Raw genomic sequence first — 18,325 nt, forward strand, 5'->3', positions numbered from 1 at the left:
TCAAGGATTCTCTGGGAGACTGTATTTAATGCCTTCCTAAAATCAAGGTAGCCCACATCCACTGCTCTCCCTTTATTCACAGATCTAGTCATTTCATCATAGAAGGCAATCAGTTTGGTCAGGTGTGTTTTACCCTGGTCAGTTTGTGTTGGCTATTACCACTCACCTTCTCCTTCAAGTGCCCAGAAATTGTTTCCAAGAGCCCTCACTCCACCGTTTCCCCAGAAACTGAAGTAAGGCCAACTGGCCTGAAGTTCCCTTGATCATTCTTTCAGCCTTCTGTGAAGATAAGTAGAACATCTGCCTTTCTCTTATGGCCATGGACTTTCCCTGATCTCCACAACATTTCAGTAATGGTTGGGAGTAGCCTCACAATGGCAAGAAACAGGTCTCAGCACTCCCATAGTGCACCATAATGATTTCTAAGGGACACTTGACTCAGTCTTCTTCCACTACTGGAAGCTCTTCTCCTTTCCTAGGCACAAAGACCTGGGAAACTTTGTTGGCTAAGATCGAGGCAAAGAAGGCATTGAGTACCTCAGCCTTATCTGCGTCTGCTGGCCTTAAACAGGATGCCCCACTGGTCAGCATATCTACAGTGAATGAGACCTCACAATCTCTGACTCCAGTTGATAAAGGAATATACTACTGCCCAAAGCTGAAGTATAAAAAAGCACCAAGAATAACAACAATATATCTTCCCTCTGTAATTTATTTTTTGTTTTTCAGTTTCATTTGGATAAAAAATGGAAATACAGCTATTAATGACAGGATAAATTTTCTCAAAAGTTTCTCCAATATTTCTCAGTTTGGGCCTTTAAAAATCTTTTCAAGGAGTAAAAGAGTTCATTCTTCAGTCTTTTAAATTTTGGCTTAGTCAGCTAGTGATTGCAGTCACAGTTTCTGTGATGTTTGGACTAACATGAATTCACAAACTCTCCACACATGCTAGTGAAAATATGCAAAACAGGAATGCAGAAAGTAGATCCACATTATTATATTAATAAATAATAAAACAATAATGAAAAGTTTATTTTATTAACTAAAAAGTTAGATGAAAATTTGCAAGGTCCACCATAAGATAATTCCCTTTTTCTTCATCAGAACTGAAAAAAATGAATCAAAATAGCTGAAGATGTTCATACTGTGAGAATTAGTGCAACATATGATTCCTCTGTTTCCCTTTAGAAGGACTTTCTACGTTCCTAAACACTGTGCTGACATTCCTTTAGAAATAGGAAAATGAGTGGTGATATCTGTCAAATACCCTTTGTTCATGATACCAAACAGAACATTCACAGTCATGAGAATTTTCCATTCTCTTCTCATATGAAAATTGATATGCCAAATGTTTTAATCACAAAGACTACAGAATATGGTGGGGGTTTTTTTCTTGATTCTGGTAGCTAATGATTAGAGGGTGCCAAGAAACTTTCTAGCTTTCATTTAAAGAATACGCAGATTTCTAGTCCCTAATTATTAAGAAAATAATTCCCGAAAACACATGGAAAGTTTAAAGAGGGGGAAATGGAAAAGGACAAGCAAGACACTCACCTTTATTTAACCTAATGATTTTTAGGTCAATGATAAAAGTTCTTTTGGGCTGACTCATGAATTTTGAAAGCTTGAAGTTAACAGTAGTGACACTGACTTTTAAATGCATATCGCTGGCTTTCCTGAGATGAATAGAAAGGGAGCTACCATTTTAGGCTTCCTGCAAGTTCAGGTGGGTATCCCTGGTGGCGCAGTTCATCCGTATTTTTTTTGTAAACCACTAAATATTTTTTTGAAGTGTATCTTCAAGTCTTCTGAGCATAGTCTTACTATTTACACACAGTATCTTTTGAAATCCTTAAGTGTAGTTATTAAAGGTTGTTGTATACCAGCTCTCTGTACACTCACTTCTCCAGGCCCAGTGTTTTTGGAACAAAACCCTCCCTAAGGGTGTAACATTTGAGATATTTGTAGTTCTGCCCAGCTCATGGTACATCCTGCATCTTCCACACATTCCAAGGAACTAATATCAGAAGAGTCTCTGCAGTTGGCTTCAAATACAAGGCTCGTATTCCATATTTTAAATTCTTATAAGCTTTTAAAGCCGCATGCAACATACATGTGCAAAATATAGTTACAACACATTTTTAGAGGTATTGTGACAAATGCCTAACGCTTTCCATCATCTGAGGTATTTCTCACTATTGCCATGAAGTTATTACTCTTCCTGCAGTGAGGGAAGTTAACCATTTTTTTCTGCTGGAAGAACTATTCTATACTGAGAAGTTTACTGACTGAAATTTACCAAAGATTTAATTAAAACTGAATTAAAATAATGTACAAGGTCTTTTAATACAGGAGACCAAAATACAGAAAAGATGATCATCGTGGTTAAAACTCACGGCCTACTGAATACATTACTCATTCTCTTAGCATAGTCAGTGACAGAGCCTCTAGCAAGGACATACAGACATACTAAATATCCAGCAAACCTTCTTCTGACATGTCTTACTGGATTCTATCATTGAACAGTATAAGAAATTTTCAGAATGAAAAAAAAGAAAAATTCTCCTAAAAAATGTCCTCCTCCTTCACTATATCATATTAATTGAGGGCATTTTATAAACACAGAGCTCAAAAATCCCAGAAATGAACCACACAATGGTTCTGCCCACCCTAATTAGGCTGTTACAAAGCTGGATTCAGCTGCCTTCATTTTCTTCATTTAGTGGTTATGAAGCTATGGTGCTTATTTCGTAAGGACTACTTTGGGGATTTCTTTTAAACATATTGCTTTTACAGAATGTTCCAAGTTCCTTATTTTCTTCTTGCTTCTGGTAGTACTCTTGATTTGGCTGATAGTGTCTTGAATTTTAAGGGAATATACTATTAGTCATGAGAGAAAGGCACTGCAGTGAATTTGTTGGATGTGATTTGATTTGCAATCTACAGTGTGATGATCTTGTTAAGCACATGAGTAGTCATAGGCAACACTTTAGATAGGATTATAAGGCTAAACCCTTCTTGGTGGAGAGAGAAAGAAACAGAAATAGTGCACTTGCTTATTCTCACAGCCTTGGACTTTGTATTAGGTTAATCCTTGACACAAGCTAGGCAAGTTCAGAAGTCGAACTGGTGAATCCGTATTCGGTATTTCTTCTCCTTTACTTCTGGCAGACTAGCTGTCTGACATCACGCCTGATAACCCTCTCCCCTCCCACAGGCATGATCACATTTCTGAGAAGAAAAGAATGTCAGTCCTGCATTCGTATCTACTGTTCACCCACCACTATAAGCTAAATGAGCAGACCTGAATTCTCCAGTGAAACACTGAGCAAACCCTTCATCTGCAGCCCTAAGCAGCCAGAAGGATACAGACATGACTCAGTTATAGAGTTACTACTTCTATCCTTTCAGTACCTGCTATGGCAGGTGGGTCGGGGGGTCTGAGCATGAAGCTGAAGGCTGGACATGGTTCTGGCCGATGGTCTCTGTTCTGTCTCTTCTTTACTTCCCTGCCTCATGAAGAGGTGAAAATGATGCTTCATGCCACTAGAAGCAAGTGCAGGGGAAGCTGCTTTGAAGCACCTCTAGTTGATACCAATGGCTGAACAGGACTCTGGCTAACCTGGAAAGCAGCAGTCATAAAGACTGCTTTCGGTTACGTTTGCCCCCTTTCCCATATTGCCCTCATGCTTAGAAGCAAATGTAACTACAAACATAGTATACAAAGGAAAGCAGGGCTTCAGAATGAAGTTTTAAGTAAGCTGGCATGTCAGAAGACTTTTTTTAGCATGTAGTGTGCAAAATGTTTGCATGCTTTACTGACTAAGCGTTTTGACTACTATTAAAAATTTAATTTTTCATTTTTTTTCTATACTATAATGAGGAATTTTATGGGAAGGCCCAACACAAAACAAAACCAAAAGCAGATGGAGGTGCGGTTATACATATGTTTTCATATCTGGTCAGCTGAGGAGATTAATGACCTGCCTGTGGCTCATGTATTACTCTCACCAGCTAGCCAGAAATGAAACGTCGTGTGCATCAACTTATACTTTATTGCTTTTAATTTGTAGCCTATCTTTGGGAAGGACAGAGAATCAATGTCATTCTATTAGGCGCTAACTTTTGTTTTATGACTGTGATCCCTGACCAGGCTAGTCTTTGATGAAACACTTCATGTTAAATAGCTAGTCAACAGATGATTACAACTCTGTCTTCAGGGTCTAAGGAATTAATAGTATAGAGAGAGTAAATAAAGGTTATAGGTCTTAAATCAATGTTGAGACAAAAATGCTGCTATGCTAGAATTTTCATCAATGAAGAAAAAGTATAAATACTAATATAATGGCTCTACCCTCTTAAATAAGATCACAATTAGCACTTGGCAAGTGAGCTGAACTCCGAGAAATTGTTCTTCCTAAATTTCATGGCTTTTCTCCTCCCTGTAGATTCATAGTGAAGGATGAAAAATGTATGCAGACATACAGAAACATATACAAAATGTGAGTACAGAAATCTTCTATACAGACTGAAAAATACCAGCTTTCCAAGCATAAGAACTGACAGTTTCCAGGTTGAAAAGGCAACATCTGCCATCAGCTGCTCAGATGCTTTGTGGCTAGGGATGGGCTGGAAAAGAAAGGTGGTTAGTGTGTGTGTAATGAAGGGGGAAACAGCTGAAGAGAAGGACCTGGAGAGTAAGAACTAAGTGAGGACGAGTATGGTTAGGAACCATAAGGGAATTCATGAAAGTGCTTTTTTTTATTCTTTGTGAGCAACAGCTATGTCAAAGGGAAGAACAATTAAAGAGAGGCCTGAACTGAGTGCCAAAGCAGTATTTTCTAAGGGCTTTTCTTTTTTTTGTTGAGCGTAAGAGAAAGATTTAAATGATACAACCCTTAGGCTCAGGAACTTGGCAAACTTTATTAATTTTTTTTGTAAAAAGCAGTCTTGTTTTGCCAGATAGATTTCACTGTGCTTTCACAGCTCTTTCTAAATTACTCTAGGCAGCAAGAAATCATAAATTAAACAAAAATAATAATGATAGAAATCATAAATTAAAACAAAATAACAATGATTGAAATCACAAATAAAATTCAAACTCAAGGCTCTCCGACGGAAGAATTCTAATGCAGGTAAGTAATGGGTTTTCTGTTTTCTTCTTTGCATCATTAATTTGCAATAAAACATGAATTAGGAACAGTTTTCCAAAAGTGCCTTCCCCTCTGTTTTGCAATATGAGACTTATTAGGGAATGTAATCTGTCAAACACTTTGCTTTTTAGGATCTGCTGCTTCTGGCTTGCATTTGAAGTAAGAGTAATTTTTGAAGAATTGCTACACAGCCTGAATGCATGCTGGTTTTTTTGTGTACAATGATTTTTTTTCCCTGTTGTCCTGTTCCATTTAACAAGGCAGTGCATTGTCTTTTAAATTTATATAACAAAGGTGTGATGAGAAAGACAAGTTGAATGTACCAGGAGAGACCACTAGTGAATGAGCAAAGGTCAGTAGTATAAGAAATGAGGTCACATTGTTCTGATAACCAAAAGAAAGGTAGGTGTTAAATTGTTGATATGTAAGCAGTAGACCAGAAAAGAAACTTTATTTGTATTACGCAACAGGAAGGACATAAGCTCCATGGCTGAAACTTTCTGTTACCATGCAGAGATTAGACTCCTAAACCAGCAAGGTCAGCATGTGCCTGTCAGACCTTTCTTTTCATTGTCCAATCAAACCACACTAGGAGTATTTTGATAATCTCAGTGAAAGTGGCATTCGCATTGTTCAAGGTGAAACTACCAATGGCATCATTATTTTTGCTTTTCTGCCTTCCTTGTTACATTACTACATCATTAACCTTCTCTTCAAGGCTTTTGAAAGCAAACTGGGGTTAGTCGCAGCAAGCTTTGCATGGTGTGGCTTGTCTGTGCAGAATTCACCATTCTCTGCCTCATTGTGACTAATGCTTTATCAAAGGATTCCTATTGTAAGCATCCTCTCTGACCCTCCAAAAGTAATCAGAAAGATTTGTCCATTCCCATTAGACCTGCACTGAGGGAAATAACAGAATCAGAGGAGGATTTGGTGGGAAAGAGGAATGGAATCAGAAAGTGCTCGTTTCATTAGTGTCGTCTTGTAAAAAGAAAAAGGCTACTATATAAAATTGTTAATACAGAAATAGACATGGAATGATGCCATACATCAAATTGCATTACTTACATCTACTTAGGAACAATGCTTCTAATAAAATAAACCTGAATAAAACCCTTTTATGGGTTATTCAGATAGAAAGGACTGATTCACTGAAGCTTAAAAAGAAGGAGACAAAGTAAAAAGCTTTTTTTTTTTTAAAAAAAAGAGAGACTGAGAATGATGCACTGCTTGTCTTTAGAAGACAGCAGAGCAATGACTTGATTCACAGTGTGTTTCATCTGGAACAGATCTTTTTCAGAAAAGCAAAGACTTTTAATCATACTGCAGAGGCTATCTAAGAAAAAGCAGGCAAGTTTAAGAGGCAATGTCTCCACACTAAAAAACAACTTATAGAAGGAACAATTATGAAAGCCATTGCAAGAGATGAAAAAAAAAATCTTTGTCTATTCAGGCTACTCTTCACAAAACTGGAGATCCATAATTCATCTTTTGCCCTTTATATTCATTAGCGTTCCAATTTACTTAAATTGTGCTGCTTAGCTATTTAGCACAAGTCTAATGTACCCTTATGTGCTGCACAGACACTAACGGAGTTCTTTCTGCTTTTCAGCTGTGTAATAATATTGAAGGTATTGGAAGGCATTGTTGGTTTGTACCCATGTGCATAATAAAAAAATCTTCTTGGTGTCTGCTCTTGGCGGCTCATAAAGAGTTAAATTTTCTGAAGAAAAGCATTGAGATTATTGAAATAGTTTCTTATAGAAATTATTCACAAAAATGAGATCTATTGTAAAATGTAAGGATTAATTTATTAATCAGAGCTTTCTGAACTCTCACATTAAGCAGCTTTGTTATGCTAATTCCCTTATAAATGAATAATGGACTTATTCTCCCATTATTGCCTATCATTTTAAAAGTCCCATTTAGAAAATGAACATGTCCTTTTCACTTGAAAACTATGATGTGTTTTATGGCACAAGGTTGTTTTTCTTTGTTTTTTTTTTTGAATATTTTCTCCCTATACCCTTCTCTTCCCCCCTAACCTATGTTTGTCAATCAGTGTTCAAATCAAATACAGCCTCATCCATTTGTCATAGAGATGCATATTGTGTGGAAAGAAAACATAATGGAGACAACCGGCTTTGAGAAGAGACCCAAATCTACAAAGCTATTTACTTCTCACACATCTGTGGATGTAGCCCTAGTTCCTATAGACATTTTAAATGAACTACTGCTCTGAATAATGGCATAAAAGAAGAAAGCCAAGATGGCAAATTTGTAGAAAGTCAGGAAGATCAGTCACAACAAAAGATTTATGTTAAACAGAGAAAAAAGGTTTTTATTAAAAGACCTTTGTTCTGCCACAAATTTTCCATGTGACCTTGAAGAAGTCATCTGTCTTGATGTATATGTATGCACTGTCAGTGCAGCACTAGCCTCAGGCCCAAATCTACCCAGAAGTTAAATTTACATCATCAGGGCTCTTATGCTGAGTTCTGGAGTTTTCTGGAGAAAGCCCAGGCTAGGGGTGCCCCTTGATATGTGTCCAAATTTTCTCTTGTGCAGTACGGAGGTACTGGAGAGGGTTGAGGGAACAGGGCTGAACATACTGCAAACAGCTGATAGGCAGATATACTGACATTATTATGTCATTATCACACCAGAAATATACGAATTTTAATACTGTGCACTCATTATTGACAAACCTGAGTTCCCTCAGTCCCAGGTCTTAGCTAGTAGGACTTCTGGAGGGAAAAACCTTGGGATTTTCTATTTAATAACATGCTTGTGGCCATATCACAACACCAGTCAGCCAAAAAGGTCTGAGATTCTGCTAGAGCGCTCCTGGCATCACCTATGACAAGGGCAGAGGAGATCTGTAGGCAACCTCGACCAAGGCTGAGTTTAAGCTACCTGTAATTGAAACAAAAATATGAGGAATCACATCTCATCTAGAACTTGCAGCTCAGGAAATTATTATCAGAGTTACATCTGGCCAAATAAACAGCACTCTGGATGAAGTCATGAGATGTGGCTTCTTTAGGCCTATTTTGGAACTCATTCATTACCTTGAAGAATGGCCATAACCTTGTGTCTCAATTCATCTTTTGTAGAACAGAATTAACATTTGGTTTATCTGTCTTTTCTACTAGGAATGTAAACTCTTTTGAGACAGAGTTGTTTCTTATGATTTAGATGCACAGCACCTTGCACAATAAGATCTCCTAATAATAACACGAGAATGTCTTTCAAATGTTTCAAGAGTGTTGACAGAATAAGATGGGTAAAAGGATACAGGTTCCTTTATGTTCAAGCTCTATTACCTCTCTGAAAGATGAATGTCTTGTTACTAAACAAACACTCATTGATACAGAGTAATTTATTTCCTGGAGTGTCTTTCTTGCTTTGTTTTTTCTACATGGGTCAGTAATCACATACACTGTCATATCAAAGGTAGGTTAAATCTCTGAACCTCCTAAGTTCTTCTTTGCCATTATGCACTTTTGCTTGAATTTAACTGTATGGAAGATTTTATAGATGCTGAATTTATAGTTATGTTCTGGCTCCTAGCCTCTGCCTTTCCACTCTGGAAATTGTAAAGCGCTTTCAAGAAGTTCCCTGTCTTCTTTCACTAGTAACTCTCCTTTTAAAGGATCAGTTGTGTTGATATGCGGTTGAAGGAAAATAGTGTTCTGTTTCTAATCTATCAGGAGATTAATAGGGAGACATGCTTAGATTTCTCTTCAGATCCATACCCTGTAGGTTCCATGATCTGGTGTGGTGATGATATTAATACAATTTTTTGCATAGAATTAAACATGTCCAAATGCACTCACTTTAAATACCGTAAGTATCAATAGAAATGTAAATGTTTCAAAGGATGATATTGTAATAGCTGAATTTATAACAACAGATCTGGTTTTGGTTAAGAAATTGTTTTTTAAAGAGCAATTGAACTTTACTGGATTTTTCAGTTCAGCCATTCTGTTGTTTTTATACCTGTGAGCTCTTAGTCCTCAAGGGCTGAAAGCACAGCACATGCAGCACAGCTTTGGCTTGACTCTTGCAGAAATGTGCACAGTTCATCCTCTGTTGGATGTTGCTACAGCAAGTGAAAACACAAAGAAAATAGGGATAGCTCAAAGCAGAGTACACATCCTACCTTGTTTTGGCTATGGTCTGTAACGACAAGTAAACAAGTGGTTAAGGCTTAGGGAGAATTAGAGAAGAGCAGAGTTCTTGTCTGAACTCCATGCCTGTTTAGGCTCTTTTCTCCATGTTTCACCTATCATTTGTGTAATGAAAAAGGATGACAGAGTTCGTAGAAGGAGCCCAAGTTGAGATTCTTATTGTAACATAAATTCCCTGTTTTTATGTGAGCTTCCAGTGCGACTGTGGATAACAGGGTCTAATTATTTTCCTCAGGTTAAAAAATGAGTGTAAGATAACTTTACTACCTCATGGATTGTTTTGAGGACAAGTACATTGAAATCAGGAGGTGTTTTTAAACTTCTATCATGATGGCTGTATAAGCAACAATACTTGTACAGAAGGTATTTCTCATTTCCTCTAGTCTTGTTTTCTCACACATAGCAGTATATATGTAGTTAGAGTGGCAGGAGAAAAACCAAAGAAGCATGCACAATTAGGGCCCAATTTTCATTTTTATCTTGGCTTTCCTGGTGAAAAAAATCCTACTCTTTTTTTCTCTTTTAAAGCCAAATGGAAGTTCTCATACCAATCTAATTCAAAGTGACAGAATCTGCCTGCTGTCAAGAAAAGACAGATCTATGTAAAAAATGTATAGCTCCTTACTTAAGTTTGGGAGAGCCTGACAAACTTGGGAGGGAAATTTAGCTTGTTTTCTTTGGACATTAAATCAAGGTGCAGTTCAGAAAGCCAAACTTACATAAAATGGGCTGATATAGAAAGCAGTAGATACCTCTACGTACCTATTAGCAGAGGGAAAGGGTAAGAATTCAGAGCACTAAATTACAAACCAAAATAGCTGGCATGACTATTTCCCTTCATTTTCATTGTTGTTAGTCATCTCATAGTGTTCCTCTGTGAGACAACACAAAACATATAGCTTTGAATAATCTTAGGGTTGGGTAAAGAGAGAAAAATGCCCTCCAAAATAATCCTGCAGCTGCCTCTTGGGCTGCTGTCTGTTGTCCTCTTGGTAGCTCAGAAATACTAACAGACTCTTTTTCTCCTGTCCCTGCGGGCATCTCTTCTTGCCAGGTTTGCCCACACTGTTCCTATAACGTACTGAGGCTGGGAAATCTGCTTTGGGTTGGCTCTGCTTTCTGCTTAGAGGACTGTGGGAGAGGCACTGCTAGCCGTTTAATTGCTTCTGAAACGGTTAATGAGTGAAACTGTGGAACACACTGGACCTGCTATAAAAATGGAAACAAACTCTATTAGAAGTGTGTGAAATTAGGTAAGTTGACCCTGTATTTTCAAAAGCCTCTTCCTCTGGGGCTTTCTGAGTGCTGGACACCTCCGCTTTGGAACCTGTAACAGGAAGAGAGCCAAGCATTTGATCATTATCAGTGCCTTATGAAACCCACATAGTTTCCAGGAGAGTATCTGATAATACTCCTCAGCAGCTCATCGTCTTGTGACCTTTCTTATTCTCCTTTTTACTTTTAGTATTGCTGCTGTGTACCTTCCTCAAGGAAATTAAAAATGTTCATGTATTTTCCTAATTGGTATGCTTCTGAACTAAACAAATAAATAAACCCCCTATCTTTCTGATGACACAGGTGTCCTTGCTTATGAAAATAAAATATAAATGCCCTCACGTTTTTGTAAAGCAAAAGAGAAAAAAATGTAAAGAAAGATAAAGAGTATAAAAATGGATGGTCTGTTTTTGGTGGGGATTTAAGTTGGGGATTTGAAGTTTCAGATTTGTCAAGTTGTGAAGGACGATAAAAAGTAATATCCCTCAAAACCTCTACAAAGTCACTGTATCTGTTTTACACCACCAACACATGGCACTAAAGAGACAGATAATACAAAATGCTCACCTGCAGAGCTAGCATTCTGGCTTAAATTACCAAGGACTTCAGAGGGAAACAACAGAGGTGCTGTAGCAGATGAACCCGTGTGCACAAACTGTACTAAAGAGTTTAAGTAAAGAACCAGAGCTGAAGGGAGGCTGGGGAGTTTATAGGTCCTAGGGTACTTGATGTGGTGGGTGAGCTTTATGTTCTGGAAGCTACAAAAATGCTATGTTGGAGCCTCATCTGTTACCCAGTTTTCCTTTTCTTTCCTTGGTAAGCTTTAGATTACATCCGCAATTTTAGGGAGAGATTTAGTCCAAGGTTTTTCGGCTGCATTTCAGAGTCCAATTTTTAAGTCGTTCCCCTTCCCCTTCCCCTGACATCTTTCGGAACAGAGTTCTAACACTGTTCAGCTTTGGGCTTTTTTTTTTTTTTTTTTTTTTTTTAAGCATTTAGTAATTATTTTCCTTTCTTACCCATGCACACATTTAACATGAATATATTTAAGGATTCTTCAGTCAGACAGCAAGACAGTCTATTGTTATAAGCAGCAGTTGATTTCAGATTGTTGTATTTTTCATCCAAAAATACATGCATTTCACATCTGTGTTTTTCCATTTCAGTGTGCGGTATTTCCACCTGCAGGACACAGGGCACTGCCAGCATTTCAGAGCCTGACCTCTTTCTGGCTGATACAGCAAGAAGGTTGTTAGGCTGGCAAAGCAAAAAGAAAAAGGCAAAACCAAACTGCGTTTCTAGGTCTATTTAGCAGGGCAGAGATTTAATGCATATTTAATAACCAGTTAAAAAGATGGTTTGTAACAAATGGATCTGTAAGTACTGACTGATGAAAAGCCCTTTTCACATGAAGCCAAAACATACATATTTTTTAAACTGCTAGGGTTATCATGAATTTTAGAATGGCTGACCTGTATTTTTCTCTATGCTTTTCCTCACACAGTTCATCTCTGTTTGATTTCTCTTCTTGCAATGAAATCACAGTCCTTTACTAGTGACAAGCCAGTATAATTATCATGTTATGAAAACAGACTGTTGTAGTTACTTAGAAGAAAATGAAATGGACAAAGAGGGAAAAAATGTTCTGGGTACATGAGTGGTGTCAGTAATTATTTAGTCCTCATTTTTATCAGAAAAAAATTAAAATGATGTTGTCAAAGGCTTCCCCTGTGTGTGAAAGGTGTTCTTTAAATAAATGCGCTCATTCTAACTTCTCTTGAGGTTGTAAATCAGAAATACTATTATATTTTTATTTACTGCCTGCTGAGAAACATAAAATAAAGATGAAATCTCACTCCATTCCATCTTTTTGTCACACTGCATGTTTTGTATTATAAACAAATAACACTGTACAACTTTTCTGTAAGAAGACTTTGTTCCAAGCAGGATACTGAAGCGCACATAGTTGAATGTACAGGAGCTTTATAGAAATCTGCAGATACTGAAAAAATCTGCTCGAGTATCTTGAAAAGACCCAGGAAATATAAATGAATGATTACATTCATTTGTTATTTGTGCTACTTTGCAGAATAGAATCATATTTCAGAAGAAAGGAGAGAAGGCATTTGTTGTTGCTGTTTTTATGTCTTCTTAATATCTGATGGAGATTTTGAAAAAAAAAGGCTTCTGAATTATTGCAGAAAATATCTATAACAATTTTACATATCATTTAAGTAACTTGTGTTTTTTTAGCTGTTTATTTGTGTGTTCAGTTGCCTCAAACTACTTAAGCATGAGCTCAGATATTCAGCACCACAAGCATCTACTTAGTGATCTAGACGTATGTACCACCAAAATACTCAATCAGCTCATTCCTTACTTCCTTAGCAGGCCTATCTGTGGCTCTAGGTACACGCCAAGGAAGAGAGGACTTATGGTGGAGCCCAACATGACCCAACCACTCAGGTGAAAGAGCAGGGAAGAAAAAGGAATGGCCAATGAAAACTGCCTGAATTTTCCAGCTAAACTAATAGCACCTTGGGACCAGTAGTATCAAACACAATCACTGGTTATGACAGCTCAGTCTGGATGTCTGGATTAAGTATTGACCTGTGTTGAAGACCAGCAATATTCCCATTAATTATAAAGGAGTCAATATGATGTTCGTAGTTTCTGGAGGAAAATTTTTTGTTGTGGCAATTTGTTCCCTGTTTAATGTGTAACTAATGTGATAGGGGGCCTCATTAAAGAATTTCTGCATGTTGCATTTAGCCAATGTGAAGACAGGAGCTTTCTGATTAGTATCAATACAAACAGGATCAGACTTTACACTCACAAAGGAGAGGCACAATTTTAGATCTGTCCACTTTTCTGAATCTATTTTCAACCTCAAGCTGATCTATTTCTTTTTTTTTAAATTTGTAGACATTTTTCTCATGAGGGTTGCTATAAATTAGGTATCCCACTGCTAATTTTAGCCAAATCACATGAGAAAAAATGTAAATTGTCACAAAATATAAAACTTGGCTCATGTGCTTCCTGATTATTCATTTTTAATTGAATGGATTAGTTGAAGCAATGGCCACAGCAGATGAGGAAATAACAAATAATAATACTCTGCAGGCATATTTTGCTTTGCATCTTCAAAGTGTTATACAAATTAGCTAATTAACACAAACAATCCTTCTAATTTGAATTTATTGTTAAAGGACATACCAAAGAAAGGCAGTGTCAACACACAGGTTATTGTCATCACATGTTCTGTATCAGTGTTAACAAACTAAGAAGCAGTAGAAAATGACACAAAGATTTAGTGTAAAGTCAGCACATATTAAACACTCAGTGTTTTTTTTTTTTTTTTTTTTTTTCTGGTTTTGTTTCAGTTTAGCCAATAATGATATCCAAGGAAAGAAATATTTATGAAACAAGGGCATTCACCTAGTCTATGGAATTGAACATGCAGACTTGATTTCAATATTCAGGACACAAATTGATAGCTTGTTAATTTTTTTAAAAAAATAACTCTATATGTATCTTTTCTACAAGCCCTGCCAGTTCTAACTAGAGCCTGAATCTTTAACAGCATTTAAGTAAAACATAATAGTCAGGATTCTGCTTTTATTTTCACCCGAGAATATTCAGTTAGTCTTATAGGCTTCCTTATATACTTCCTTATGCTATTGCATAAGTTGTTAACTTGTTAAAGAAAGAAATCCACTGTAGTGATTAGAGCTGCTGTATCATCACTGAATTATCCTTAGTAATGTAGACAACATACAGTTGCTCTTACATAAAACTCCTACTGAAGTAAAAGAGAGTTTTGGGCTGAACTGGCTGATGTACATGAAACTACACAATTATTATCCTTATAAGAGAATAGCTTCACATTCAAAAGCCAAATTCACCAAAAAGTTCTGGCTGCTTTGTATTGCTACAGAGACGCAAAGCAAGGATTAAACTGGGTTAACCAGCTAGTTAAAACAATTTTATTTGCTGAATCTAAGACCATATGGGGTGCTTGTGATCATCTAGTTTGACTTTCTGCACCACACAGGCCCCAGAATTTTATCACGTGACTCCTGCATCAGACACCTTAGGGCTACCGCACATTTGCTAGAGTAGCACATAGAAGCCAAACTGACATCTCACATCCCGTGAGATAATCTAACCCCTTCCAACCAAACTGTATTTACACTTTACGTGGCTGTGTAGTGCTAGCAGCTGTAGACTCTCAGACCTGACTTTCAGCTTCAATATTAGTTTAAAACAGTGATATCAAAACTAGAAGTTGTTTTGTAAAATTATTGCCAAGCTAATATCTCTTTTTAACCTTCTATCCAATAACACTGTGCAAAAGCTATTGTTCACACTGTTAGCAGTATTTTACAGATAGGGAAATGATGGCATCAGAGGATTTGGTCCTTGCTGAAAGACCTAGTTGACACAAACAGCCACATGCTAACTGTGCCATACCTCACGGTGGCTATATGCAAGACAATGCTGCTCCTGAACTGTACAGCTGCATAGGATTGTGTCATGTTTTCCAAGGCCACTTCAGAATTAGGCGTTATTACCATGATTGCAGGCCCATGATAATAGGTCTCAAGAGCTCTGGGACAGAAGCTGATTTCCACTCTGCAGTGATTTGCATAGACATCATTGCATTTGCCAGTGGAATGGAATGGAAATTTCAACAGTGCATCTTCAATTTCATTTTCAGTCCCTCTAGACCATAGTTGTCCAAATCAAAATTCCTAGGCGCAGTCTGGGCATAAATCAGTTAAAACTGTCTCTCCTTCTCCCTGGAACTTGGAATAGAAATGAGATACATTGTTTTGTATTTTGACTATTTTTGTATGTTTTTACTAGTAGTTTTATTAGAAGTGTCAGTGTCCAACTAATGAAATTGTGTTGAATAAACAAATAATAAAGTACCAAATCCTGGATGGTCTTTTATTGTAAATTTGAATGTACTGCAGGATTTCAGATAGTAATGTAAGTCGAAAAGCCATTGAAAATTGAACCATCAGAATCAGTCGGAAACAAATGCTTTAAAAGTTTTCCTGTTGACTAAATTCTGTACAAGTCTTGTGAGTGTTCAATACTCTTCATTGTATGTAATTTCTGTAATGTTTGTCTTGCATTTACATATTAGATTACCAAATTTATCAGAGAGCTTCAGCTGAAAATGTAACATCTGTTTTGAATTTGGTACATTTTAACCAGTTGTCTAGTTGGTGTGGTGAAGTCACTAATTTAGGTGTACAGAAAAAAAAAGTACTTCTGAGTAGGGAATTTAGGTCTACATACCTCTTTCAGTTGTACAGGTATATATTTAAGCAAAGTCTTTCACATCAAGGCATGGTCAAGATTTGCACTTCTATAATCCATCTACTTAGTCCTCCATGATTCTATCTTTTGGAAATGGCCACTGTTGAAATTCATGCCTGCTAAGGACACTTCCATTGTGCTTTAAGCCTACGTACCTAGATAACATTGAGGATCTGAGTACATAACCCTGATATCTTTCTGTGTTTTTGTTTTATTTCTTCTCAGTAGGAAGTTTATTGAAGTCATGAAAAAAATTCCCGTTGACTTCAATGTAACTAGGATCAGGCAGATAGATTTGGCAGTAGGGACACTTACTTATTGAATTGTTTTACTAATGTCTGTAAAATGCACCTGGATACAGCTCTCCCTTCCTTTAACAAAACCTGTCACATTTTAAAGTGGCAGAACAGGTTTTCCAATCATTGTAGTTCATTTGTAAAATGTTATAATGTTGGTACAGAACATCCCCAAAGAGAAAATTTCTTTCTGAGCAGACTTGCATGAAGTGCTTGGCTGAGAGATATTTAATATATATTCTTTATGATTTTAGTACTCATAGCTGATATAAGCATAAAATATTCATATACAGGGGGATAAACTAGGTATCCCAAAGTAGTTCTGATATAAAAGTACTCTCAGAAAGGAAGTAAGATGTAAGCATAGCAAGCTCTCTTTCCTGTTCAACCACATTCCCTTCTGAAAAGATGCAGGTGTTCACCACACGAGAAGAGAAAAAAAATGATTTTTTTGGAACGTGCTCTATATCTGTAGCAAATTTAATGTAATGTACATGTGCACATCTGTTATACATTGAAGTATTTTTACTAGCAACTTTAAGGAAAGTAAGAAGATAAAAGTGTACAGTTAAAAAGGGACAAATCAGGTTACATGAAAAAGGACATGAAGGTCTTATGTTTTCAGTGAATGTGATGATCAGCTGGTGAAAGCTGGTGAAAAAGTAGGGACATTTTAAGAAGACATTTGCGGAGGGCAGCTTCTGTTGACTATAGACCTGCCATTTGATCCAGCTGGCTTGATTCCTCAAATCAGAAAACTTTGTCTTGTAGACAAGTCCAAAGTCAGTGGGCAGGAAGAATCTGAAGGCTTGTCCTTGGGACTCCATTATAAGACCATACAATTTTTTCTGGAAGTCCTTCCTTATTACCCCAATGTACATTGCTTTTAGTTTTTTGAGGCTTAACAGTCTTCACACAATTACTTGAAAACATGCACCGTAGGCAGAATGGCATCAAAGAAAGGATAGGTACAGCTCTTTCTGAGGAATGCAATATGGTACTACACATGCATGGCCAATGTCAGAAATGATGCTTTGATTTAAAAGTTGAACTATGAATGACTAATATATAATTACAATAGTTCCTTTCACAGACTAGAACCTCAGTGAAAGCCCATTGCAATTGATAGGAAATGTTCCTTAATTTCAAATGATTTTGAGTCAGACCCAGAGAAGTCCCTTTTCAAAAGATTTTTCACCAGTTTTACTATGATATTCTCTCTGGACCTCTGATAGTCTGTCTCAAAAGAGGGAAGTGTGATTTTTATTTCATGTCAAGAATTACTCCTACTCAGGTAGCAGTATTTATAGATGGTTTTCTTTAATCCACAAAGTATATTAAATCTAAATAAACAACCTCAAACCATCTAGTAGAAACATACAGGGAAAAAAAACAGTCAAGGACTTAAAATTATTTTCCAAATGATTTAAACAAATGAGGATAATACAACAGACATTTCTTTGACCTATACTGTGAACATAGACAGCTGGTCTGCAAGGTATGCTAATGGAATATTCCTTGTAGCTTTCAAGTAGAAAGTGCTCTTTTCTGACCCCAGGTTTTTTACATTTTCCCATTATGTAGATTGACTGTTTGATAGACTAAGGTGACTGATGATAGCTGAGTCTCAAGGTGGGAATGAATCTCATTGTCTGTGAATTGGTAGAGAAATGAATACTCAAAACAATTGTCAGTTACATTATTGGCATTGCGTTAGATGAAAATCAAAACTTTGAAGCAGCTAATAATTTTGAGAATGGTCGTTGAATGACAGTATCGACAAAACTGAAATGATAAAGAGACAAAAATACAGTGAGGAAAAAAATAATAAAAAGCTGGCTATTGTTTTTCTTACCAGCATCATTTTGATTGCTTAGTTCTGAGAAGAGATTAAATGAAATGATCTCTGTGGCAGTGAAAAAAATGTCACAGGCATGAGCTAGACACTGAGGTCACACAAATATAGTGGATCTGTTTTCATAAGGAACTCCATCCCTTTAGGAAAGCTATTGTATCCATGCTGTATTTCATAAGGAACTGAGTGTCGAATTTTAGTTTGTTATAAGACTGGCAACAT

Source organism: Dromaius novaehollandiae, chromosome 2 (assembly GCF_036370855.1).
Source record: "Dromaius novaehollandiae isolate bDroNov1 chromosome 2, bDroNov1.hap1, whole genome shotgun sequence".
In the NCBI taxonomy this organism is placed as follows: Eukaryota; Metazoa; Chordata; class Aves; order Casuariiformes; family Dromaiidae; genus Dromaius; species Dromaius novaehollandiae.